A 19,626-nucleotide genomic window follows, 5' to 3' on the forward strand; every position below is an offset into this window, starting at 1 on the left:
TCCCCACCTCTGATTCCCCATATCGGATTTCCCGCCTCTGTTTCCCCATATCTAATTCCCAACCTCAAATGCCCCAACTCTGATTCCCTGCCTCTGATTCCCCACGTTCTATTCCCTGCCTCTGATTCCCCGCCTGTGATTCCCCATCTCTGATTCACCACCTCTGATTCCCCACCTCTGATTCCCCATACCTAATTCCCCGCCTCTGTTTGCCCGCCTCTGATTCCCCGCCTCTGTTTCCCCATATCTGATTCCCCGCCTCTGAATCCCCAACTCTGATTCCCTGCCTCTGATTCCCCAGCTCTGATTCCCCGCCTTTGATTCCCCCCGTCTGATTCCCAGCCTCTGAATCCCCGTGTCTGATTTCCTGCCTCTGATTCCCCGCCTCTGATTCCCCATCTCTGATTCCCTGCCTCTGATTCCCAACCTCTGATTCCACACCTCTGATTCCCCATATCTGATTCCCCGCCTCTGTTTCCCCGCCTCTGATTCCCTGCCCCTGTTTCCCCATATCTGATTCCCTGCCTCTGATTCCCCAACTCTGATTCCCCGCCTCTGATTTCCCGTGTTTGATTCCCTGCCTCTGATTCCCCACCCCTCATTCCCCATCTCTGATTCACCGCCTTTGATTCGCCACCTCTGATTCCACATATCTGATTCCCCACCTCTGTTTCCCCGCCTCTGATTCTCCGCCTCTGATTCTCCATATCTCATTCCCCGCCTCTGAATCCCCATCTCTGATTCCCAGACTCTGATTCCCCACCTCTGATTCCCGGCCTCTTATTCCCAGCATCTGATTCCCGGCCTCTGATTCCCGGCCTCTGATTCCCCGCTTCTGATTCTGATTCCCTGCCTCTGATTCCCCATCTCTGATTAGGCACATCTGATTCCCTGCCTCTGATTCCCCACCTCTGATTCCCCATATCGGATTTCCCGCCTCTGTTTCCCCATATCTAATTCCCAACCTCTGATGCCCCAACTCTGATTCCCTGCCTCTGATTCCCCGCGTTCTATTCCCTGCCTCTGATTCCCCGCCTGTGATTCCCCATCTCTGATTCACCACCTCTGATTCCCCACCTCTGATTCCCCATATCTAATTCCCCGCCTCTGTTTGCCCGCCTCTGATTCCCCGCCTCTGTTTCCCCATATCTGATTCCCCGCCTCTGAATACCCAACTCTGATTCCCTGCCTCTGATTCCCCAGCTCTGATTCCCCGCCTTTGATTCCCCCCGTCTGATTCCCAGCCTCTGAATCCCCGTGTCTGATTTCCTGCCTCTGATTCCCCGCCTCTGATTCCCCATCTCTGATTCACAGCCTCTGATTCCCCACCTCTGATTCCCCATCTCTGATTCCGCACATCTGATTCCCTGCCTCTGATTCCCCGACTCCGATCCCCACCTCTGATTCCCCAGCTCTGATTCCCCGCCTCTGATTCCCCAACTCTGATTCCCCGCCTCTGATTCCCCAGCTCTGATTCCCCGCCTCTGATTCCCCGTGTTTGATTCCCTGCCTCTGATTCCCCGCCTCTGATTCCCCATCTCTGATTCAACGCCTTTGATTCGCCACCTCTGATTCCCATATCTGATTCCTCGCCTCTGTTTCCCCGCCTCTGATTCCCCGCCGCTGATTCCCCATATCTCATTCCCCGCCTCTGATTCCCCATCTCTGATTCCCGGACTCTGATTCCCCACCTCTGATTCCCGGCCTCTTATTCCCGGCATCTGATTCCGGCCTCTGATTCCCGGCCTCTGATTCCATGCTTCTGATTCCCCATCTCTGATTCCGCAAATCTAATTCCCTGCCTCTGACTCCCCACCTATGATTCCCCATATCTGATTCCCCGCCTCTGTTTCCCCACCTCTGATTCCCCGCCTCTGTTTCCCCACCTCTGATTCCCCGCCTCTGTTTCCCCATATCTAAGTCCCCGCCTCTGATTCCCCAACTTTGATTCCCCACCTCTGATTCCCCAGCTCTGATTCCCCGCCTCTGATTCCCCGCATCTGATTCCATGCATCTGATTCCCAGCCTCTGATTCCCAGCCTCTGATTCCCAACCTCTGATTCCCCACCTCTGATCCCCATATCTGATTCCCCGCCTCTGTTTCCCCGCCTCTGATTCCCCGCCTCTGTTTCCCCATATCTGATCCCCGCCTCTATTTGCCCGCCTCTGATTCCCCGCCTCTGTTTCCCCATATCTTATTCCCCGCCTCTGAATCCCCAACTCTGATTCCCTGCCTCTAATTTCCCAGCTCTGATTCCCCGCCTCTGATTCCCCGCGTCTGATTACCGGCCTCTGATTCCCCGCCTCTGATTCCCCATCTCTGATTCACAACCTCTGATTCCCCACCTCTGATACCCCATATCTGATTCCCCGCCTCTGTTTCACCGCCTCTGATTCCCCACCTCTGATTCCCAATATCTGATTCCCCGCCTCTGATTCCCCACCTCTGATTCCCCGCCTCTGATTCGCCAGCTATGATTCCCCGCCTCTTATTCCCCGCGTCTGATTCCCTGCCTCTGATTCCCCTCCTCTGATTCCACATCTCTGATTCACCACCTCTGATTCCCCGCGTCTGATTCCCTGCCTCTGATTCCCCATCTCTGATTCCCCATCTCTGATTCCCCAATTCTGATTCCCCTCCTCTGATTCCCCGTGTTTGATTCCCTGCCTCTGATTCCCGTCCTCTGATTCCCCATCTCTGATTCACCGCCTTTTATTCGCCACCTCTGATTCGCCATATCGGATTCCCCGCCTCTGTTTCCCCGCCTCTGATTCCCCGCCTCTTATTCCCCATATCTCATTCCCCGCCTCTGAATCCCCATCTCTGATTCCCGGACTCTGATTCCCCACCTCTGATTCACCGCCTTTGATTCGCCACCTCTGATTCCCCAAATCTGATTCCCCGCCTCTGTTTCCCCGCCTCTGATTCCCCGCTTCTGATTCCCCGCGTCTGATTACCGGCCTCTGATTCCCCGCCTCTGATTCCCCATCTCTGATTCACAACCTCTGATTCCCCACCTCTGATTCCCCATATCTGATTCCCCACCTCTGATTCCCGGCCTCTTATTCCCGGCATCTGATTCCGGCCTCTGATATCCGGCCTCTGATTCCCTGCTTCTGATTCTGATTCCCTGCATCTGATTCCCCATCTCTGATTCCGCACATCTGATTCCCTGCCTCTGATTACCCCCCTCTGTTTCCCCGCCTCTGATTCCCCGCCTCTGTTTCCCAATATCTAAGTCCCCGCCTCTGATTCCCCAACTCTGATTCCCCACCTCTGATTCCCCAGCTCTGATTCCCCGCCTCTGATTCCCCGCATCTGATTCCCTGCATCTGATTCCAAGCCTCTGATTCCCTGCCTCTGATTCCCAACCTCTGATACCCCACCTCTGATTCCCCATATCTGATTCCCCGCCTCTGTTTCCCCGCCTCTGATTCCCCACCTCTGTTTCCCCATATCTGATTCCCGGCCTCTGATTCCCCGCCTCTGATTCCCCGCCTCTGATTCCCTGCCTCTGATTCCCCATCTCCGATTCTGCACATCTGATTCCCTGCCTCTGATTCCCCGCCTCTGATTCCCCACCTCTGATTCCCCGCCTCTGATTCGCCAGCTATGATTCCCCGCCTCTTATTCCCCGCGTCTGATTCCCTGCCTCTGATTCCCCTCCTCTGATTCCACATCTCTGATTCACCACCTCTGATTCCCCGCGTCTGATTCCCTGCCTCTGATTCCCCATCTCTGATTCCCCATCTCTGATTCCCCAATTCTGATTCCCCTCCTCTGATTCCCCGTGTTTGATTCCCTGCCTCTGATTCCCGTCCTCTGATTCCCCATCTCTGATTCACCGCCTTTTATTCGCCACCTCTGATTCGCCATATCTGATTCCCCGCCTCTGTTTCCCCGCCTCTGATTCCCCGCCTCTTATTCCCCATATCTCATTCCCCGCCTCTGAATCCCCATCTCTGATTCCCGGACTCTGATACCCCACCTCTGATTTCCGGCCTATTATTCCCGGCATCTGATTCCGGCCTCTGATTCCCGGCATCTGATTCCCTGCTTCTGATTCTGATTCCCTGCCTTTGATTCCCCATCTCTGATTCCGCACATCTGATTCCCTGCCTCTGATTCCCCATCTCTGATTCCCCATATCTGATTCCCCACCTCTGTTTCCCCGCCTCTGATTTCCCATATTGATTCCCTGCATCTGATTCCCCGCCTCTGATTCCCCAACTCTGATTCCCCGCCTCTGATTCCCCAGCTCTGATTCCCCTCCTCTGATTCCCCGTGTTTGATTCCCTGCCTCCGATTCCCGGCCTCTGATTCCCCATCTCTGATTCACCGCCTTTGATTCGCCACCTCTGATTCCCCAAATCTGATTCCCCGCCTCTGTTTCCCCGCCTCTGATTCCCCGCTTCTGATTCCCCGCGTCTGATTACCGGCCTCTGATTCCCCGCCTCTGATTCCCCATCTCTGATTCACAACCTATGATTCCCCACCTCTGATTCCCCATATCTGATTCCCCACCTCTGATTCCCGGCCTCTTATTCCCGGCATCTGATTCCGGCCTCTGATTCCCGGCCTCTGATTCCCTGCTTCTGATTCTGATTCCCTGCCTCTGATTCCCCATCTCTGATTCCGCACATCTGATTCCCTGCCTCTGATTACCCCCCTCTGTTTCCCCGCCTCTGATTCCCCGCCTCTGTTTCCCAATATCTAAGTCCCCGCCTCTGATTCCCCAACTCTGATTCCCCACCTCTGATTCCCCAGCTCTGATTCCCCGCCTCTGATTCCCCGCATCTGATTCCCTGCATCTGATTCCAAGCCTCTGATTCCCTGCCTCTGATTCCCAACCTCTGATACCCCACCTCTGATTCCCCATATCTGATTCCCCGCCTCTGTTTCCCCGCCTCTGATTCCCCACCTCTGTTTCCCCATATCTGATTCCCGGCCTCTGATTCCCCGCCTCTGATTCCCCTCCTCTGATTCCCTGCGTCTGATTCCCCATCTCCGATTCCGCACATCTGATTCCCTGCCTCTGATTCCCCGCCTCTGATTCCCCACCTCTGATTCCCTGCCTCTGATTCCCAACCTCTGATTCCCCACCTCTGATTCCCCATATCTGATTCCCCGCCTCTGTTTCCCCGCCTCTGATTCCCCTCCTCTGATTCCCCAACTCTAATTCCCCGCCTCTGATTCCCCAGCTCTGATTCCCCGTGTTTGATTCCCTGCCTCTGATTCCCTGCTCTGATTCACCATCTCTGTTTCACCGCCTTTGATTCGCCACCTCTGATTCCCCATATCTAATTCCCCGCCTCTGTTTCCCCGCCTCTGATTCCCTGCCTCTGATTCCCAACCTCTGATTCCACACCTCTGATTCCCCATGTCTGATTCCCCGCCTCTGTTTCCCCGCCTCTGATTCCCTGCCCCTGTTTCCCCATATCTGATTCCCTGCCTCTGATTCCCCAACTCTGATTCCCCGCCTCTGATTCCCCAGCTCTGATTCCTCGCCTCTGATTCCCCATCTCTGATTCACCGCCTTTGATTCGCCACCTCTGATTCCACATATCTGATTCCCCACCTCTGTTTCCCCGCCTCTGATTCCCCGCCTCTGATTCTCCATATCTCATTCCCCGCCTCTGAATCCCCATCTCTGATTCCCGGACTCTGATTCCCCACCTCTGATTCCAGGCCTCTTATTCCCAGCATCTGATTCCCGGCCTCTGATTCCCGGCCTCTGATTCCCCGCTTCTGATTCTGATTCCCTGCCTCTGATTCATCATCTCTGATTCCGCACATCTGATTCCCTGCCTCTGATTCCCCACCTCTGATTCCCCATATCGGATTTCCCGCCTCTGTTTCCCCATATCTAATTCCCAACCTCAAATGCCCCAACTCTGATTCCCTGCCTCTGATTCCCCGCGTTCTATTCCCTGCCTCTGATTCCCCGCCTGTGATTCCCCATCTCTGATTCACCACCTCTGATTCCCCACCTCTGATTCCCCATATCTAATTCCCCGCCTCTGTTTGCCCGCCTCTGATTCCCCGCCTCTGTTTCCCCATATCTGATTCCCCGCCTCTGAATCCCCAACTCTGATTCCCTGCCTCTGATTCCCCAGCTCTGATTCCCCGCCTTTGATTCCCCCCGTCTGATTCCCAGCCTCTGAATCCCCGTGTCTGATTTCCTGCCTCTGATTCCCCGCCTCTGATTCCCCATCTCTGATTCACAGCCTCTGATTCCCCACCTCTGATTCCCCATCTCTGATTCCGCACATCTGATTCCCCGCCTCTGATTCCCCAGCTCTGATTCCCCGCCTCTGATTCCCCGTGTTTGATTCCCTGCCTCTGATTCCCCGCCTCTGATTCCCCATCTTTGATTCAACGCCTTTGATTCGCCACCTCTGATTCCCATATCTGATTCCTCGCCTCTGTTTCCCCGCCTCTGATTCCCCGCCTCTGATTCCCCATATCTCATTCCCTGCCTCTGATTCCCCATCTCTGATTCCCGGACTCTGATTCCCCACCTCTGATTCCCGGCCTCCTATTCCCGGCATCTGATTCCGGCCTCTGATTCCCGGCCTCTGATTCCATGCTTCTGATTCCCCATCTCTGATTCCGCAAATCTAATTCCCTGCCTCTGATTCCCCACCTATGATTCCCCATATCTGATTCCCCGCCTCTGTTTCCCCACCTCTGATTCCCCGCCTCTGTTTCCCCATATCTAAGTCCCCGCCTCTGATTCCCCAACTTTGATTCCCCACCTCTGATTCCCCAGCTCTGATTCCCCGCCTCTGATTCCCCGCATCTGATTCCATGCATCTGATTCCCCGCCTCTGATTCCCCATCTCTGATTCACAACCTATGATTCCCCACCTCTGATTCCCCATATCTGATTCCCCACCTCTGATTCCCGGCCTCTTATTCCCGGCATCTGATTCCGGCCTCTGATTCCCGGCCTCTGATTCCCTGCTTCTGATTCTGATTCCCTGCCTCTGATTCCCCATCTCTGATTCCGCACATCTGATTCCCTGCCTCTGATTACCCCCCTCTGTTTCCCCGCCTCTGATTCCCCGCCTCTGTTTCCCAATATCTAAGTCCCCGCCTCTGATTCCCCAACTCTGATTCCCCACCTCTGATTCCCCAGCTCTGATTCCCCGCCTCTGATTCCCCGCATCTGATTCCCTGCATCTGATTCCAAGCCTCTGATTCCCTGCCTCTGATTCCCAACCTCTGATACCCCACCTCTGATTCCCCATATCTGATTCCCCGCCTCTGTTTCCCCGCCTCTGATTCCCCACCTCTGTTTCCCCATATCTGATTCCCGGCCTCTGATTCCCCGCCTCTGATTCCCCTCCTCTGATTCCCTGCGTCTGATTCCCCATCTCCGATTCCGCACATCTGATTCCCTGCCTCTGATTCCCCGCCTCTGATTCCCCACCTCTGATTCCCTGCCTCTGATTCCCAACCTCTGATTCCCCACCTCTGATTCCCCATATCTGATTCCCCGCCTCTGTTTCCCCGCCTCTGATTCCCCTCCTCTGATTCCCCAACTCTAATTCCCCGCCTCTGATTCCCCAGCTCTGATTCCCCGTGTTTGATTCCCTGCCTCTGATTCCCTGCTCTGATTCACCATCTCTGTTTCACCGCCTTTGATTCGCCACCTCTGATTCCCCATATCTAATTCCCCGCCTCTGTTTCCCCGCCTCTGATTCCCTGCCTCTGATTCCCAACCTCTGATTCCACACCTCTGATTCCCCATGTCTGATTCCCCGCCTCTGTTTCCCCGCCTCTGATTCCCTGCCCCTGTTTCCCCATATCTGATTCCCTGCCTCTGATTCCCCAACTCTGATTCCCCGCCTCTGATTCCCCAGCTCTGATTCCTCGCCTCTGATTCCCCATCTCTGATTCACCGCCTTTGATTCGCCACCTCTGATTCCACATATCTGATTCCCCACCTCTGTTTCCCCGCCTCTGATTCCCCGCCTCTGATTCTCCATATCTCATTCCCCGCCTCTGAATCCCCATCTCTGATTCCCGGACTCTGATTCCCCACCTCTGATTCCCGGCCTCTTATTCCCAGCATCTGATTCCCGGCCTCTGATTCCCGGCCTCTGATTCCCCGCTTCTGATTCTGATTCCCTGCCTCTGATTCATCATCTCTGATTCCGCACATCTGATTCCCTGCCTCTGATTCCCCACCTCTGATTCCCCATATCGGATTTCCCGCCTCTGTTTCCCCATATCTAATTCCCAACCTCAAATGCCCCAACTCTGATTCCCTGCCTCTGATTCCCCGCGTTCTATTCCCTGCCTCTGATTCCCCGCCTGTGATTCCCCATCTCTGATTCACCACCTCTGATTCCCCACCTCTGATTCCCCATATCTAATTCCCCGCCTCTGTTTGCCCGCCTCTGATTCCCCGCCTCTGTTTCCCCATATCTGATTCCCCGCCTCTGAATCCCCAACTCTGATTCCCTGCCTCTGATTCCCCAGCTCTGATTCCCCGCCTTTGATTCCCCCCGTCTGATTCCCAGCCTCTGAATCCCCGTGTCTGATTTCCTGCCTCTGATTCCCCGCCTCTGATTCCCCATCTCTGATTCACAGCCTCTGATTCCCCACCTCTGATTCCCCATCTCTGATTCCGCACATCTGATTCCCCGCCTCTGATTCCCCAGCTCTGATTCCCCGCCTCTGATTCCCCGTGTTTGATTCCCTGCCTCTGATTCCCCGCCTCTGATTCCCCATCTTTGATTCAACGCCTTTGATTCGCCACCTCTGATTCCCATATCTGATTCCTCGCCTCTGTTTCCCCGCCTCTGATTCCCCGCCTCTGATTCCCCATATCTCATTCCCTGCCTCTGATTCCCCATCTCTGATTCCCGGACTCTGATTCCCCACCTCTGATTCCCGGCCTCCTATTCCCGGCATCTGATTCCGGCCTCTGATTCCCGGCCTCTGATTCCATGCTTCTGATTCCCCATCTCTGATTCCGCAAATCTAATTCCCTGCCTCTGATTCCCCACCTATGATTCCCCATATCTGATTCCCCGCCTCTGTTTCCCCACCTCTGATTCCCCGCCTCTGTTTCCCCATATCTAAGTCCCCGCCTCTGATTCCCCAACTTTGATTCCCCACCTTTGATTCCCCAGCTCTAATTCCCCGCCTCTGATTCCCCGCATCTGATTCCATGCATCTGATTCCCAGCCTCTGATTCCCAGCCTCTGATTCCCAACCTCTGATTCCCCACCTCTGATCCCCATATATGATTCCCCGCCTCTGTTTCCCCGCCTCTGATTCCCCGCCTCTGTTTCCCCATATCTGATCCCCGCCTCTATTTGCCCGCCTCTGATTCCCCGCCTCTGTTTCCCCATATCTGATTCCCCGCCTCTGAATCCCCAACTCTGATTCCCTGCCTCTAATTTCCCAGCTCTGATTCCCCGCCTCTGATTCCCCGCGTCTGATTACCGGCCTCTGATTCCCCGCCTCTGATTCCCCATCTCTGATTCACAACCTCTGATTCCCCACCTCTGATACCCCATATCTGATTCCCCGCCTCTGTTTCACCGCCTCTGATTCCCCACCTCTGATTCCCAATATCTGATTCCCCGCCTCTGATTCCCCACCTCTGATTCCCCGCCTCTGATTCGCCAGCTATGATTCCCCGCCTCTTATTCCCCGCGTCTGATTCCCTGCCTCTGATTCCCCGCCTCTGATTCCACATCTCTGATTCACCACCTCTGATTCCCCGCGTCTGATTCCCTGCCTCTGATTCCCCATCTCTGATTCCCCATCTCTGATTCCCCAATTCTGATTCCCCTCCTCTGATTCCCCGTGTTTGATTCCCTGCCTCTGATTCCCGGCCTCTGCTTCCCCATCTCTGATTCACCGCCTTTGATTCGCCACCTCTGATTCGCCATATCTGATTCCCCGCCTCTGTTTCCCCGCCTCTGATTCCCCGCCTCTTATTCCCCATATCTCATTCCCCGCCTCTGAATCCCCATCTCTGATTCTCGGACTCTGATTCCCCACCTCTGATTTTCGGCCTCTTATTCCCGGCATCTGATTCCGGCCTCTGATTCCCGGCATCTGATTCCCTGCTTCTGATTCTGATTCCCTGCCTTTGATTCCCCATCTCTGATTCCGCACATCTGATTCCCTGCCTCTGATTCCCCATCTCTGATTCCCCATATCTGATTCCCCGCCTCTGTTTCCCCGCCTCTGATTCCCCGCCTCTGTTTCCCAATATCTAAGTCCCCGCCTCTGATTCCCCAGCTCTGATTCCCCGCCTCTGATTCCCCGCATCTGATTCCCTGCATCTGATTCCAAGCCTCTGATTCCCTGCCTCTGATTCCCAACCTCTGATTCCCCACCTCTGATTCCCCATATCTGATTCCCAGACTCTGTTTCCCCGCCTCGTATTCTCCGCCTCTGTTTCCCCATATCTGATTCCTGGCCTCTGATTCCCCGCCTCTGATTCCCCGCCTCTGATTCCCTGCCTCTGATTCCCCATCTCCGATTCCGCACATCTGATTCCCTGCCTCTGATTCCCCGCCTCTGATTCCCCATCTCTGATTCACAACCTCTGATTCCCCACCTCTGATTCCCCATATCTGATTCCCCACCTCTGTTTCCCCGCCTCTGATTCCCCACCTCTGATTCCCAATATCTGATTCCCCGCCTCTGATTCCCCACCTCTGATTCCCCGCCTCTGATTCGCCAGCTATGATTCCCCGCCTCTGATTCCCCGCGTCTGATTCCCTGCCTCTGATTCCCCGCCTCTGATTCCACATCTCTGATTCACCACCTCTGATTCCCCGCGTCTGATTCCCCGCCTCTGATTCCCCATCTCTGATTCTCCATCTCTGATTCCCAAATTCTGATTCCCCGCCTCTGATTCCCCAGCTCTGATTCCTCGCCTCTGATTCCCTTCCTCTGATTCCCAACCTCTGATTCCACACCTCTGATTTCCCATATTGATTCCCTGCATCTGATTCCCCGCCTCTGATTCCCCAACTCTGATTCCCCGCCTCTGATTCCCCAGCTCTGATTCCCCGCCTCTGATTCCCCGTGTTTGATTCCCTGCCTCTGATTCCCGGCCTCTGATTCCCCGCCTCTGATTCCCCGCCTCTGATTCCCCGCGTCTGATTACCGGCCTCTGATTCCCCGCCTCTGATTCCCCATCTCTGATTCACAACCTCTGATTCCCCACCTCTGATTCCCCATATCTGATTCCCCACCTCTGATTCCCGGCCTCTTATTCCCGGCATCTGATTCCGGCCTCTGATTCCCGGCCTCTGATTCCCTGCTTCTGATTCTGATTCCCTGCCTCTGATTCCCCATCTCTGATTCCGCACATCTGATTCCCTGCCTCTGATTACCCCCCTCTGTTTCCCCGCCTCTGATTCCCCGCCTCTGTTTCCCAATATCTAAGTCCCCGCCTCTGATTCCCCAACTCTGATTCCCCACCTCTGATTCCGCAGCTCTGATTCCCCGCCTCTGATTCCCCGCATCTGATTCCCTGCATCTGATTCCAAGCCTCTGATTCCCTGCCTCTGATTCCCAACCTCTGATTCCCCACCTCTGATTCCCCATATCTGATTCCCCGCCTCTGTTTCCCCGCCTCTGATTCCCCACCTCTGTTTCCCCATATCTGATTCCCGGCCTCTGATTCCCCACCTCTGATTCCCCGCCTCTGATTCCCTGCCTCTGATTCCCCATCTCCGATTCCGCACATCTGATTCCCTGCCTCTGATTCCCCGCCTCTGATTCCCCACCTCTGATTCCCTGCCTCTGATTCCCAACCTCTGATTCCACACCTCTGATTCCCCATATCTGATTCCCCGCCTCTGCTTCCCCGCCTCTGATTCCCCTCCTCTGATTCCCTGCCCCTGTTTCCCCATCTGTTTCACCGCCTTTGATTCGCCACCTCTGATTCCCCATATCTGATTCCCCGCCTCTGTTTCCCCGACTCTGATTCCCTGCCTCTGATTCCCAACCTCTGATTCTACACCTCTGATTCCCCATATCTGATTCCCCGCCTCTGTTTCCCCGCCTCTGATTCCCTGCCCCTGTTTCCCCATATCTGATTCCCTGCCTCTGATTCCCCAACTCTGATTCCCCGCCTCTGATTTCCCGTGTTTGATTCCCTGCCTCTGATTCCCCACCCCTCATTCCCCATCTCTGATTCACCGCCTTTGATTCGCCACCTCTGATTCCACATATCTGATTCCCCACCTCTGTTTCCCCGCCTCTGATTCTCCGCCTCTGATTCTCCATATCTCATTCCCCGCCTCTGAATCCCCATCTCTGATTCCCAGACTCTGATTCCCCACCTCTGATTCCCGGCCTCTTATTCCCAGCATCTGATTCCCGGCCTCTGATTCCCGGCCTCTGATTCCCCGCTTCTGATTCTGATTCCCTGCCTCTGATTCCCCATCTCTGATTAGGCACATCTGATTCCCTGCCTCTGATTCCCCACCTCTGATTCCCCATATCGGATTTCCCGCCTCTGTTTCCCCATATCTAATTCCCAACCTCTGATGCCCCAACTCTGATTCCCTGCCTCTGATTCCCCGCGTTCTATTCCCTGCCTCTGATTCCCCGCCTGTGATTCCCCATCTCTGATTCACCACCTCTGATTCCCCACCTCTGATTCCCCATATCTAATTCCCCGCCTCTGTTTGCCCGCCTCTGATTCCCCGCCTCTGTTTCCCCATATCTGATTCCCCGCCTCTGAATACCCAACTCTGATTCCCTGCCTCTGATTCCCCAGCTCTGAATCCCCGCCTTTGATTCCCCCCGTCTGATTCCCAGCCTCCGAATCCCCGTGTCTGATTTCCTGCCTCTGATTCCCCGCCTCTGATTCCCCATCTCTGATTCACAGCCTCTGATTCCCCACCTCTGATTCCCCATCTCAGATTCCGCACATCTGATTCCCTGCCTCTGATTCCCCGACTCTGAACCCCACCTCTGATTCCCCAGCTCTGATTCCCCGCCTCTGATTCCCCAACTCTGATTCCCCGCCTCTGATTCCCCAGCTCTGATTCCCCGCCTCTGATTCCCCGTGTTTGATTCCCTGCCTCTGATTCCCCGCCTCTGATTCCCCATCTCTGATTCAACGCCTTTGATTCGCCACCTCTGATTCCCATATCTGATTCCTCGCCTCTGTTTCCCCGCCTCTGATTCCCCGCCTCTGATTCCCCCTATCTCATTCCCCGCCTCTGATTCCCCATCTCTGATTCCCGGACTCTGATTCCCCACCTCTGATTCCCGGCCTCTTATTCCCGGCATCTGATTCCGGCCTCTGATTCCCGGCCTCTGATTCCATGCTTCTGATTCCCCATCTCTGATTCCGCAAATCTAATTCCCTGCCTCTGACTCCCCACCTATGATTCCCCATATCTGATTCCCCGCCTCTGTTTCCCCACCTCTGATTCCCCACCTCTGTTTCCCCACCTCTGATTCCCCGCCTCTGTTTCCCCATATCTAAGTCCCCGCCTCTGATTCCCCAACTTTGATTCCCCACCTCTTATTCCCCAGCTCTGATTCCCCGCCTCTGATTCCCCGCATCTGATTCCATGCATCTGATTCCCAGCCTATGATTCCCAGCCTCTGATTCCCAACCTCTGATTCCCCACCTCTGATCCCCATATCTGATTCCCCGCCTCTGTTTCCCCGCCTCTGATTCCCCGCCTCTGTTTCCCCATATCTGATCCCCGCCTCTATTTGCCCGCCTCTGATTCCCCGCCTCTGTTTCCCCATATCTGATTCCCCGCCTCTGAATCCCCAACTCTGATTCCCTGCCTCTAATTTCCCAGCTCTGATTCCCCGCCTCTGATTCCCCGCGTCTGATTACCGGCCTCTGTTTCCCCGCCTCTGATTCCCCATCTCTGATTCACAACCTCTGATTCCCCACCTCTGATACCCCATATCTGATTCCCCGCCTCTGTTTCACCGCCTCTGATTCCCCACCTCTGATTCCCAATATCTGATTCCCCGCCTCTGATTCCCCACCTCTGATTCCCCGCCTCTGATTCGCCAGCTATGATTCCCCGCCTCTTATTCCCCGCGTCTGATTCCCTGCCTCTGATTCCCCTCCTCTGATTCCACATCTCTGATTCACCACCTCTGATTCCCCGCGTCTGATTCCCTGCCTCTGATTCCCCATCTCTGATTCCCCATCTCTGATTCCCCAATTCTGATTCCCCTCCTCTGATTCCCCGTGATTGATTCCCTGCCTCTGATTCCCGTCCTCTGATTCCCCATCTCTGATTCACCGCCTTTTATTCGCCACCTCTGATTCGCCATATCTGATACCCCGCCTCTGTTTCCCCGCCTCTGATTCCCCGCCTCTTATTCCCCATATCTCATTCCCCGCCTCTGAATCCCCATCTCTGATTCCCGGACTCTGATTCCCCACCTCTGATTCACCGCCTTTGATTCGCCACCTCTGATTCCCCAAATCTGATTCCCCGCCTCTGTTTCCCCGCCTCTGATTCCCCGCTTCTGATTCCCCGCGTCTGATTACCGGCCTCTGATTCCCCGCCTCTGATTCCCCATCTCTGATTCACAACCTCTGATTCCCCACCTCTGATTCCCCATATCTGATTCCCCACCTCTGATTCCCGGCCTCTTATTCCCGGCATCTGATTCCGGCCTCTGATTCCCGGCCTCTGATTCCCTGCTTCTGATTCTGATTCCCTGCCTCTGATTCCCCATCTCTGATTCCGCACATCTGATTCCCTGCCTCTGATTACCCCCCTCTGTTTCCCCGCCTCTGATTCCCCGCCTCTGTTTCCCAATATCTAAGTCCCCGCCTCTGATTCCCCAACTCTGATTCCCCACCTCTGATTCCCCAGCTCTGATTCCCCGCCTCTGATTCCCCGCATCTGATTCCCTGCATCTGATTCCAAGCCTCTGATTCCCTGCCTCTGATTCCCAACCTCTGATACCCCACCTCTGATTCCCCATATCTGATTCCCCGCCTCTGTTTCCCCGCCTCTGATTCCCCACCTCTGTTTCCCCATATCTGATTCCCGGCCTCTGATTCCCCGCCTCTGATTCCCCGCCTCTGATTCCCTGCCTCTGATTCCCCATCTCCGATTCCGCACATCTGAATCCCTGCCTCTGATTCCCCGCCTCTGATTCCCCACCTCTGATTCCCCGCCTCTGATTCGCCAGCTATGATTCCCCGCCTCTTATTCCCCGCGTCTGATTCCCTGCCTCTGATTCCCCTCCTCTGATTCCACATCTCTGATTCACCACCTCTGATTCCCCGCGTCTGATTCCCTGCCTCTGATTCCCCATCTCTGATTCCCCATCTCTGATTCCCCAATTCTGATTCCCCTCCTCTGATTCCCCGTGTTTGATTCCCTGCCTCTGATTCCCGTCCTCTGATTCCCCATCTCTGATTCACCGCCTTTTATTCGCCACCTCTGATTCGCCATATATGATTCCCTGCCTCTGTTTCCCCGCCTCTGATTCCCCGCCTCTTATTCCCCATATCTCATTCCCCGCCTCTGAATCCCCATCTCTGATTCCCGGACTCTGATTCCCCACCTCTGATTTCCGGCCTCTTATTCCCGGCATCTGATTCCGGCCTCTGATTCCCGGCATCTGATTCCCTGCTTCTGATTCTGATTCCCTGCCTTTGATTGCCCATCTCTGATTCCGCACATCTGATTCCCTGCCTCTGATTCCCCATCTCTGATTCCCCATATCTGATTCCCCACCTCTGTTTCCCGCCTTTGATTTCCCATATTGATTCCCTGCATCTGATTCCCCGCCTCTGATTCCCCAACTCTGATTCCCCGCCTCTGATTCCCCAGCTCTGATTCCCCTCCTCTGATTCCCCGTGTTTGATTCCCTGCCTCCGATTCCCGGCCTCTGGTTCCCCATCTCTGATTCACCGCCTTTGATTCGCCACCTCTGATTCCCCAAATCTGATTCCCCGCCTCTGTTTCCCCGCCTCTGATTCCCCGCTTCTGATTCCCCGCGTCTGATTACCGGCCTCTGATTCCCCGCCTCTGATTCCCCATCTCTGATTCACAACCTCTGATTCCCCACCTCTGATTCCCCATATCTGATTCCCCACCTCTGATTCCCGGCCTCTTATTCCCGGCATCTGATTCCGGCCTCTGATTCCCGGCCTCTGATTCCCTGCTTCTGATTCTGATTCCCTGCCTCTGATTCCCCATCTCTGATTCCGCACATCTGATTCCCTGCCTCTGATTACCCCCCTCTGTTTCCCCGCCTCTGATTCCCCGCCTCTGTTTCCCAATATCTAAGTCCCCGCCTCTGATTCCCCAACTCTGATTCCCCACCTCTGATTCCCCAGCTCTGATTCCCCGCCTCTGATTCCCCGCATCTGATTCCCTGCATCTGATTCCAAGCCTCTGATTCCCTGCCTCTGATTCCCAACCTCTGATACCCCACCTCTGATTCCCCATATCTGATTCCCCGCCTCTGTTTCCCCGCCTCTGATTCCCCACCTCTGTTTCCCCATATCTGATTCCCGGCCTCTGATTCCCCGCCTCTGATTCCCCTCCTCTGATTCCCTGCCTCTGATTCCCCATCTCAGATTCCGCACATCTGATTCCCTGCCTCTGATTCCCCGCCTCTGATTCCCCACCTCTGATTCCCTGCCTCTGATTCCCAACCTCTGATTCCCCACCTCTGATTCCCCATATCTGATTCCCCGCCTCTGTTTCCCCGCCTCTGATTCCCCTCCTCTGATTCCCCAACTCTAATTCCCCGCCTCTGATTCCCCAGCTCTGATTCCCCGTGTTTGATTCCCTGCCTCTGATTCCCTGCTCTGATTCACCATCTCTGTTTCACCGCCTTTGATTCGCCACCTCTGATTCCCCATATCTAATTCCCCGCCTCTGTTTCCCCGCCTCTGATTCCCTGCCTCTGATTCCCAACCTCTGATTCCACACCTCTGATTCCCCATGTCTGATTCCCCGCCTCTGTTTCCCCGCCTCTGATTCCCTGCCCCTGTTTCCCCATATCTGATTCCCTGCCTCTGATTCCCCAACTCTGATTCCCCGCCTCTGATTCCCAAGCTCTGATTCCCCGCCTCTGATTCCCCATCTCTGATTCACCGCCTTTGATTCGCCACCTCTGATTCCACATATCTGATTCCCCACCTCTGTTTCCCCGCCTCTGATTCCCCGCCTCTGATTCTCCATATCTCATTCCCCGCCTCTGAATCCCCATCTCTGTTTCCCGGACTCTGATTCCCCACCTCTGATTCCCGGCCTCTTATTCCCAGCATCTGATTCCCGGCCTCTGATTCCCGGCCTCTGATTCCCCGCTTCTGATTCTGATTCCCTGCCTCTGATTCATCATCTCTGATTCCGCACATCTGATTCCCTGCCTCTGATTCCCCACCTCTGATTCCCCATATCGGATTTCCCGCCTCTGTTTCCCCATATCTAATTCCCAACCTCTGATGCCCCAACTCTGATTCCCTGCCTCTGATTCCCCGCGTTCTATTCCCTGCCTCTGATTCCCCGCCTGTGATTCCCCATCTCTGATTCACCACCTCTGATTCCCCACCTCTGATTCCCCATATCTAATTCCCCGCCTCTGTTTGCCCGCCTCTGATTCCCCGCCTCTGTTTCCCCATATCTGATTCCCCGCCTCTGAATCCCCAACTCTGATTCCCTGCCTCTGATTCCCCAGCTCTGATTCCCCGCCTTTGATTCCCCCCGTCTGATTCCCAGCCTCTGAATCCCCGTGTCTGATTTCCTGCCTCTGATTCCCCGCCTCTGATTCCCCATCTCTGATTCATAGCCTCTGATTCCCCACCTCTGATTCCCCATCTCTGATTCCGCACATCTGATTCCCTGCCTCTGATTCCCCGACTCTGATCCCCACCTCTGATTCCCCAGCTCTGATTCCCCGCCTCTGATTCCCCAACTCTGATTCCCCGCCTCTGATTCCCCAGCTCTGATTCCCCGCCTCTGATTCCCCGTGTTTGATTCCCTGCCTCTGATTCCCCGCCTCTGATTCCCCATCTTTGATTCAACGCCTTTGATTCGCCACCTCTGATTCCCATATCTGATTCCTCGCCTCTGTTTCCCCGCCTCTGATTCCCCGCCTCTGATTCCCCATATCTCATTCCCCGCCTCTGATTCCCCATCTCTGATTCCCGGACTCTGATTCCCCACCTCTGATTCCCGGCCTCCTATTCCCGGCATCTGATTCCGGCCTCTGATTCCCGGCCTCTGATTCCATGCTTCTGATTCCCCATCTCTGATTCCGCAAATCTAATTCCCTGCCTCTGATTCCCCACCTATGATTCCCCATATCTGATTCCCCGCCTCTGTTTCCCCACCTCTGATTCCCCGCCTCTGTTTCCCCATATCTAAGTCCCCGCCTCTGATTCCCCAACTTTGATTCCCCACCTCTGATTCCCCAGCTCTGATTCCCCGCCTCTGATTCCCCGCATCTGATTCCATGCATCTGATTCCCAGCCTCTGATTCCCAGCCTCTGATTCCCAACCTCTGATTCCCCACCTCTGATCCCAATATCTGATTCCCCGCCTCTGTTTCCCCGCCTCTGATTCCCCGCCTCTGTTTCCCCATATTTGATCCCCGCCTCTATTTGCCCGCCTCTGATTCCCCGCCTCTGTTTCCCCATATCTGATTCCCCGCCTCTGAATCCCCAACTCTGATTCCCTGCCTCTAATTTCCCAGCTCTGATTCCCCGCCTCTGATTCCCCGCGTCTGATTACCGGCCTCTGATTCCCCGCCTCTGATTCCCCATCTCTGATTCACAACCTCTGATTCCCCACCTCTGATACCCCATATCTGATTCCCCGCCTCTGTTTCACCGCCTCTGATTCCCCACCTCTGATTCCCAATATCTGATTCCCCGCCTCTGATTCCCCACCTCTGATTCCCCGCCTCTGATTCGCCAGCTATGATTCCCCGCCTCTTATTCCCCGCGTCTGATTCCCTGCCTCTGATTCCCCGCCTCTGATTCCACATCTCTGATTCACCACCTCTGATTCCCCGCGTCTGATTCCCTGCCTCTGATTCCCCATCTCTGATTCCCCATCTCTGATTCCCCAATTCTGATTCCCCTCCTCTGATTCCCCGTGTTTGATTCCCTGCCTCTGATTCCCGGCCTCTGCTTCCCCATCTCTGATTCACCGCCTTTGATTCGCCACCTCTGATTCGCCATATCTGATTCCCCGCCTCTGTTTCCCCGCCTCTGATTCCCCGCCTCTTATTCCCCATATCTCATTCCCCGCCTCTGAATCCCCATCTCTGATTCTCGGACTCTGATTCCCCACCTCTGATTTTCGGCCTCTTATTCCCGGCATCTGATTCCGGCCTCTGATTCCCGGCATCTGATTCCCTGCTTCTGATTCTGATTCCCTGCCTTTGATTCCCCATCTCTGATTCCGCACATCTGATTCCCTGCCTCTGATTCCCCATCTCTGATTCCCCATATCTGATTCCCCGCCTCTGTTTCCCCGCCTCTGATTCCCCGCCTCTGTTTCCCAATATCTAAGTCCCCGCCTCTGATTCCCCAGCTCTGATTCCCCGCCTCTGATTCCCCGCATCTGATTCCCTGCATCTGATTCCAAGCCTCTGATTCCCTGCCTCTGATTCCC

The sequence above is a fragment of the Narcine bancroftii genome, chromosome 7, assembly GCF_036971445.1.
Source record: "Narcine bancroftii isolate sNarBan1 chromosome 7, sNarBan1.hap1, whole genome shotgun sequence".
Classification (NCBI taxonomy): Eukaryota; Metazoa; Chordata; class Chondrichthyes; order Torpediniformes; family Narcinidae; genus Narcine; species Narcine bancroftii.